The following is a 7,825-nucleotide window of genomic DNA, read 5'->3' on the forward strand; positions in this document are numbered from 1 at the left end:
ACTGTTTCCTGTTGTGGCTGCACCATTTTACATTCCCACCAGCCATGCTAGTGTATAAGTGGTATTTTGTTATGGTTTTTATTTTCATTTCCCTAATGATTTATATTGAGCACGTTGTCATGTACTTATTGGTAATTTCCGTATCTTTTTTCAAGAAATGTCTATTCAAGTCCTTTGTCCTTTATAATTGGATGGTTTTACTTCAGATATAGATATCAGATACATTTCTACCATTCTGTATGTTGTCTTTTCTGGTTTTTTTTTTAATAGTGGCAACTCATATTTATTACGGTTATATATAGCCCTATCTTATATTCTGAAATCTATACATGATCACACAGATGAATATGAGCCTCCTGGTGGGAAGGACAGAGGCGGCTGTCAGGAGGGCGCCAATGACTGGCTTGTCATGGGACTAGCTGAGCCGTTATTCGGCAAATGGGGGTGGGCACAAGTGCAGGGTGGTTTCATTTGTCTGGGAGAACAATCAGACACAGCTGGGGTTGGGGACAGGCGCCCCAGGGCTGTGGGGACGGGCCGGACTGGTGTGTGTGGGGGCGGGGGGCAGCAGACACCAGAGGGACCACAGCTCCTCATCCCGTCCGCCGAGGAGCCAGGAGGCTGGTGAGGACACCACACTGGCCGTGCATGGTGTCACGGTAATCAAGACACGCAGCACACACACCCTGGGCAGGAAATCTGTCCGGAGAGGGGCTGGCGGGGGCGGAGCTGAGGAAATGGCAGGCTGGGGCTGGCGGGCAGGCGAAAGGGGGCTGGTGGACAGAGCTGTGACGCCCCACACCTCCGCCGCCAGGCCGCAATGCAGCTGAGGACAGTTCTGGCCCCCACCTGTGCTCCAGGCCGCCCTCCCAGGGCCAGAGGAGGTGGTGGGGCCATGGCACGCTGCTGTTGCGGGGGAGAGGCAGGTGGGGGCCCTAGTCCCTCCCGCTCATTCTCGTTGCTGGCATCTTCGGCTAGCCACAGCTTCTCCACCTGCTCGTTTATCTGCCCGTCCCCATCCCGGCGGTCCTCCCTCTGCACCCCCAGGCCGTCCTCCTCTTCCTCCTCATCCTCCCTCTTGTCTTCCTCGCCCTGCATCTCCAGCCTTACCTGGCTCTTGACGTTTATTACCCCCTCTCCCTCCTCCTGGGGGCCCAGCAAGCAGGTGGTACGAGACTGCGGAGCCCTCAGGGCTGTGGCCCTCCTTCCCTGCGAGGATGACGTAGACTCGTTGCTGACCGGAGAAGTGTCGCTGCTGCTGTGGGGGTTCACGGCCGCAGGACTGGAGGGCGACAGCGACTTGACTGGGATCTGCCAGGAGGGGATCTTTGGGGCCAAGAGGGATGGAGGGAACTGCCTCCGACTTAAAAGAAGCCCTTTCAAGGAGTTAATTTCTGACTTGAGTTCATTGATATTCTGGGACTCCAGGATCCAGTTCGTGGATGTAGTGGCCTTGGCAGCAGCCAGCTAATAGACAAGCTCCTGGACCTTCTGCTGCTGCTGAATCAGCAGCTCCTGGACAGAGGCGATGGTGGTCTGTAACTGAGTCACTGTCTGGGCCACGCTGCCACTCACTCAGAGAGACTGGCCTCCATTCTCTCCAGCTGCTTCCTGTCCTCTCGGCTGCCCAGGATGAAGGGGAGCAGGTACTTCTTGACTTTTTGCAGAGCTGGTAAAAGCCAAATGCGATCCCTGCCATGATGATAGCCAAGGCACCACAATCTCGCCATTGGTTCAGAACCTGCAGGGCTGTTTGGCTGAGAAATGAGGTGAGGGGGCTGGACAGGAACCACCCAAGGAGGAAGGCTCATCGGCTGCAGTGCCCGACTGCTGGAAAGCCAAATCAGTCTCTTCATCTGTCAGCCCTTTCTTCTTAAGGAATGCTCTCCTGGTCGCAAGTGGGCTCTGGTAGACCTGGCGATTCTGCAGAAACTTCACTGCTATGGCAATCAGCAGCTCTCGATGAAGCACATTTTCACTTCCCAGAGTAGAGCTTGGCCCCTCTCCTCAAGCAGGGGCCCTTGCAGCTCCAGGCTGGGAGCTTCCCAAGGATCCGGCCATCCTTCCTGTCAAACTCAAGTGGGACAGGAGGCACTGGTAGCTGGGAAGCAGGGTCCCAGATCCCGGGCTCTGGAATGTGGTCAAAGAGCTGTTTCTTGATAATATCCTTTGATGCACAGAAGTTTTCAGTTTTTATAAAGTTCAGTTAATTTTGTTGTTGCTTGTGCTTTTAGTGTCATATCCAAGAATCCATAGCCAAATCCATGGTTATAAATATTCACCCCTATGTTTTCTTCTGAGAGTTTTATATGTTAAGTTTAGAATTTTGAGTTAATTTTTGTGTATGGTGTGAGGTAGGGGTTCGACTTTTTATTTTTCATTTCAGTATCCAATTATCCTAGCATCATTTGTTGAAAAGACTGTCCTATCCCCACTGAATGATCTTGCTACCCTTGTAAAAAATCAACTGACCATATGATGTGAGGGTTTATTTCCAGATTGTTTATTCTGTTCCATTGGTATGTATGTATGTCTTGAGGCCATTACCACGAGGTTGTGATTACTGTAGTGTTGTAGTTAGTTTTGAAACCAGGAAGTATGAATCCTCCAACTTTTTCAAAATTCTTGTGGCTATTTTGGGCCTCTAATAATTTCATATTTTTAGGGTCAGCTTTTTCCAGTTCTGCAAAAAAGATCCTAGGGATTTTGATAGGAATTATAATGAGTCTGTAGTTTGCTTCAGATACTATAGCCATCTGAATGATATTAAGTTTTCCAAACTATGAACACAGGATTTCTTTCCATTTATTGGGTCTTAAATTTTTTTTTTCAGCAATGGTTTGTTTATTTTCAGTTTACAAGTCTGGTGCTTCCTTGGTTAAATTTATTTACTAAGTATTTTATTGTTTCGGATGCTATTATAGATGTAACTGTTTTTCTAAGCTTTATTTTGGGATTTTTTCATTGCTAAAGTATATAAATAAAATCTGATTTTTTTATTAGATCGTTTGTTTATTTTCAGTTTACAAGTCTGGTGCTTCCTTGGTTAAATTTATTTACTAAGTATTTTATTGTTTCGGATGCTATTATAGATGTAAGTGTTTTTCTAAGCTTTATTTTGGGATTTTTTCATTGCTAAAGTATATAAATAAAATCTGATTTTTTTATTAGATCTAGTATCCTGCAACTTTGCAGGATTAATTCATTAATTAATTAGCTATAATAGTTTTTGTGGGGGTGGGTAGGTGAGAACTCTTTAGGATTTTCTGTGTATAAGAACATATCATTTCCGAACAGAGATAATTTTACCTCTTTCTTTCAAATTTGGATGCCTTCCAATTCTTTTTTTTGCCTAATTACTCTGATTAGAACTTCCAGTACAATGTTGAATAGATAAGGAAAAAGGAAGCATCCTTGTCTTGCACTTGATATTAGGGAAAAGCTTTCGTTCTTTTGCTACTGAGTATGTTAACTGAGGGTTTTTCATAAATCATTTTTATCATATTTCAGATTGTTCCTAGATTGTTTAGTATTAATTATCCTGAAAGAGTGTTAGCTTTTATCAAATGCTTTTTCTACTTCAACAGAAGTGATTGTGTGTTTTCACTTCTTTCTATTATTATGGTGCATTACATAGATTGATTTTCATATGTTCAATCATCCTTGCCTTCCTGAAATAAAATCCCAGTTGTTCATGATGGATAATACTCCTACTAAACTGCTGGGGTTTTTTTGCTAGTATCTTTTTGAGTATTTTGGCATCCATACTCATGAGGGATAGTAGTCTATAGTTTTCTTGTGTCTTTATCTGCCTTTGATATCAGAGTAATACTGGCTTCATAGCGTAAAGTAGGACGTGTTCCTCTTCTTCTATTTTTCGGAAAAGTTTGAGGATTGGTGATAATTCTTTAAATGGTTGAATTCATCAGTGAAACCATCTGTCTTGGGCTTTTCTTTTGATTGCTGATACAGTCCCTTTCCGTGCAATAGGTCCATTCAGATTTTCTATTTCTTCCTAAGTTTTGGTTGTTTGTGTGTTTCTAGGAAGTTATCCATTTCATCTAGGTTATCTACTTTGTTGGTGTACAGTTATTAAATTCTTATTTTTGAAAGGTTCATAGTAAAGTTTCCACATTCATTTGTGATTTTAGTAATTGGAATCTTCTCTTTTCTTATTGGACCTAGCTAAAGGTTTGACAATTTGGGGGGTTCAGGTTGCTCTTATTTTTCTGCCTCCTTAAGGTGTAAAATCAGAGTGTGGATTTTGGATCTTGCTTCTTTTTTATTGTAGTTGTTTACAGGTATAAATTTCCCCCTGGGCAGTGCTTTTGCTGCTTCTCTTAAGTTTTGGTATGTTGTGTTTTCATTTTCATTTGTCTAAAAGTATTTTCTCATTTTGTCTATAATTTCTTCCCCTCATTCATTTGTTGTTTAAGAGTATATTCTTGGTCTGGGAAAATGGAAGATTAGGGGTGACCTCCTGGCTCTCTGCTGCCAGAGTGGGAGGTGAAGAACACGGACACCCACACGTGAGTGAGGCGTGCTCCCACAGGATAAGCTTCATGAATCTACAGAGAAGCAGTGAGGAACAAGCAGTGCTGCGGAAAAAAAAGGTGAACTGAAAAAGCTGCCGCAAATACCAGAGAGTACGGAACAAACAGTGGGGAGTGCAGCATGGGACGGCCATGCCTGTTGGCGGGCTTGCCCGGGCAGTGAGATCTGACTCACAGGAAGGTGACTCTTCCTTTACCAAACTCCACTCCCACACAGGCAGGGAAGTGCCAGAAGTCAGTGCGAAGTGGTAGCACTGACCGACAGGCAGTGGGGAGTGGAGACAGGAGCAGGGACCACTTTGAATTCACCAGTGCGTGGTGCTGACTGGTGCTGGGTCAGCATCGGTGAGGAGGAACTGACCTGAGTGGGCGCTTCCCAGATCGGATGCTGCCCGAGCCCACAGGGGAGAGTTTGGAGGTAGGCTTCTTGCCACAGGAGACCGCCAGGACCAGATTGAGGGAGGGGAACAACATAAAAGAGGCTCTGACGGTGGAAATCGCTGAAAGTTCGGTGCGCGCTGAGAGAGGCAAAGCACAGAGTCCTCCCGCTGATCTGTCCAGAGTCTCCGTGTGTTGGGGGGGGCAGCGGGTTCAGCAGGCGGCTCTGGGAGGCAGCTCCAGCAGACAGCAGCAGCGGACCCGGCTCCAGCGCTGACTTGCAGGGTGTGGACAACCGTCATTTGGGGAGCCCAAAGCCTGGAGCCGCTGGGGCTTGTTGCCCAGGCAACAGCCTGAGTCATCGCGGCTGCCTCCGTGGCAGAGCTGGTCGAGCCCTATGAGGAGGAGAGTAATGCAAGAAGCCACTTTTTCTCCCGAATCTGCGGAGTCTGTCCCAGCCGCTGACTCAAGCCCCGCCTTCCAAAGGGCGGAAAAGGGAGAAAGAGTGATATTTCTGCCGAGTTTCCAGGCGGTCTCCGGCGGCCCTGTTCCATTCAATCGCCGGTGCTATGCACCAAGGAGACGGTGAACTGAAGGAGACCACTTGTAGAGCTGTGATCTGGGACGACATAACCACGCCCTCTCCCAGGCGACTCGACCCCCCCCCTCCGCCTCTAGGTGGAGTAAAGGGGTCATTTTTTTTTCTATATACATATCTCTCTTAATTTTTATTTTTTATTTTTCGTATATATATATATATATATTTTTTTTTTCTTTCCTTCTCTTTTTTTCTTCTTCCTTTTTACTCTCTTTCTGTGAGTGTGTATGTGTGTGTGTGTATCTGAAACTCGTGACCACAGCAACCTGATTGTTGAATCTCCACAGCTGGGCTATTTTGCAACAAAGAGACAGCATGCACCCCTAAGAGTGTCTAGTGACCAAGGAGGCTGCTCTTCAAGCTGAGACACGTGGTCACCTCTTTGCTGCGACTTGGTAGCCAGAGCTGCCAGCCAAACGGACAGACTCCACAACGGGAAGGGCCGAGTAGAGAGTGAAGGAGGCTGTTTTCCCAGCGCAGTAGTGCAGCCTCATTTTCGCTGTCACTTGGTAATCGGCGCCTCCTCCCAAAGAATTAGTTCCTCACCCTTGGTAGTGTGGAGGAACAAGGGAAGCTGTTCTCTGGACTGTGACCCTGTAGGGGTGGTGGATGACCCTTGACTGCGATCTGACCACTGATACTGCGCACCAAAGGGACTGACCCCACATCTGCTGGTGAGGAATAGTGAGACAGGCTGCTTTCTGGTCTGGGTCCCTCAGGGGCCTTAGGCAGGGGTTCTCTAGCAGCCCTGAAGTGTGTACTTCTTGCCAACTAGACAACCCTGCCCTTGAAGGGGTGGAATAATAAAGGTCGCCACTTCCTGAGCTGAGATGCCAGGTAGCCCCAGGAAGTGCCCTTCCCCCAGTCTGGGGGGTTATCTCCCCCTCTGGCAGGTGAAAACCCACCCTTGGAGGAGGAAAGAAACGAGACAAGGCGTTTTCCAGGCCGGGCCTTGCGACAGTCTCAGCCAATGCCCCCCCACTACAGCCCTCCAGGACAGAGCCCGCCCCTGAAGGTAGGGAGAAAGGAGAAAAAATACTTTCCCCATAGGACTAGCCTGAATCTGTACGACCTTGGATCTAAGCTAAAGGGGACAGTTTGTTGACGTGATACAGCTGATCGGTTTTGAACACCTGACAAGACCATAACACAAAAGCTTGCCCTTGGTGCCCAGGCTGTTGTCATCTTAGGGGCTAGTGGTCTGGGAAGGAAAATCTCAACCAGAGTCCTTAGCGATTGCACCAATTGACACACCCATTAGGAATTTCTCTGCAAGAGTGCCTAATGAGCCCTGAATAACATATTAGCAACTCTCTCCTAGCTACAGATCAAGCAATTTCTGAAGTATACTGTCTCAGGCACGCTGATTCCTGCTGCTCTTCTCACCACATCTAAAGTGGTAACAAGGCTCAAGGGAGCCTTTGCCCTTGGGAGTGGCAAAACATTTCCCAAAGACTCAGGCTCCTGTATGTCCCATTTGGGGTTAGAGAGCTCAATACAAAGGTTCTGGAATACCTTGACAACTGACTCCTCCATGCAAAATTCAAGCAACAAAAGAGAGAGCAACCTCATAGCTAAACCTAGCGCCTTCCACCTAATCCAAGTAGTTCATAACAGAGTCACACACACAACAGTGACCCAACTCCTGGAAATCTAAGCAAGGGAAAGAAACTCACTAATCTCCGTAAGCAGAAGGAGCAGACAACAGGCCAGAGATAACCCAACAGGCTAAAATCCCATCAAGACAGCACAAGACCAGGGCACATCTCTTCAGCTCTGCCAAGGAACAGCCCTTTGGAGTCCCAAAATTAAGTTCATAAACCAGTCATAGCACCTCCAGTCCTTGACAAAGTAGCCTGATGAGAAAGAATCAGTGAAAGAATACAGGAAACATGATCAGAGAGAAAACTCACCTCCAAAAGAAAATTTTTGATCTCCATCAACTGATACCAATGTACATGATATGATTAAACGGACAGAGGAAGAATTCCGATTATGGATTGTAAGGAAACTGAATGGAATTGAAGAGAAAATAGAATCCCAACATAAAGAAACCACAAGAACAATCCAGGAAATGAATGAAAAAATGTCTAAAGAAATTGAAATACCAAGGAAAAACCAAACAGAAATCTTGTCAATGAAGGAGGAATTCAGGGAACTTCAAAACACAGTGGAAAGCCTCAAGGACAGAGTGGATCATGTAGAGGAAAGAATCTCAGAGCTAGAAGATAATTTCTACATGCTGAACAAATCAGATGAAGAAAAGAACTCAGAAGCAAGAGACAAGACCAAAACT

General features: G+C 46.4%; 1 pseudogene; it reads right to left on the minus strand.

Moving 5' to 3' along the window:
- Window positions 1-663: 663 nt before the first annotated feature.
- Window positions 664-6,023, minus strand: LOC105826874 (annotated as a pseudogene).
- Between the last annotated feature and the right edge of the window lie 1,802 nt (window positions 6,024-7,825).

This window comes from Propithecus coquereli, unplaced genomic scaffold, assembly GCF_000956105.1.
Source record: "Propithecus coquereli isolate 6110/MARCELLA unplaced genomic scaffold, Pcoq_1.0 Scaffold931, whole genome shotgun sequence".
Classification (NCBI taxonomy): Eukaryota; Metazoa; Chordata; class Mammalia; order Primates; family Indriidae; genus Propithecus; species Propithecus coquereli.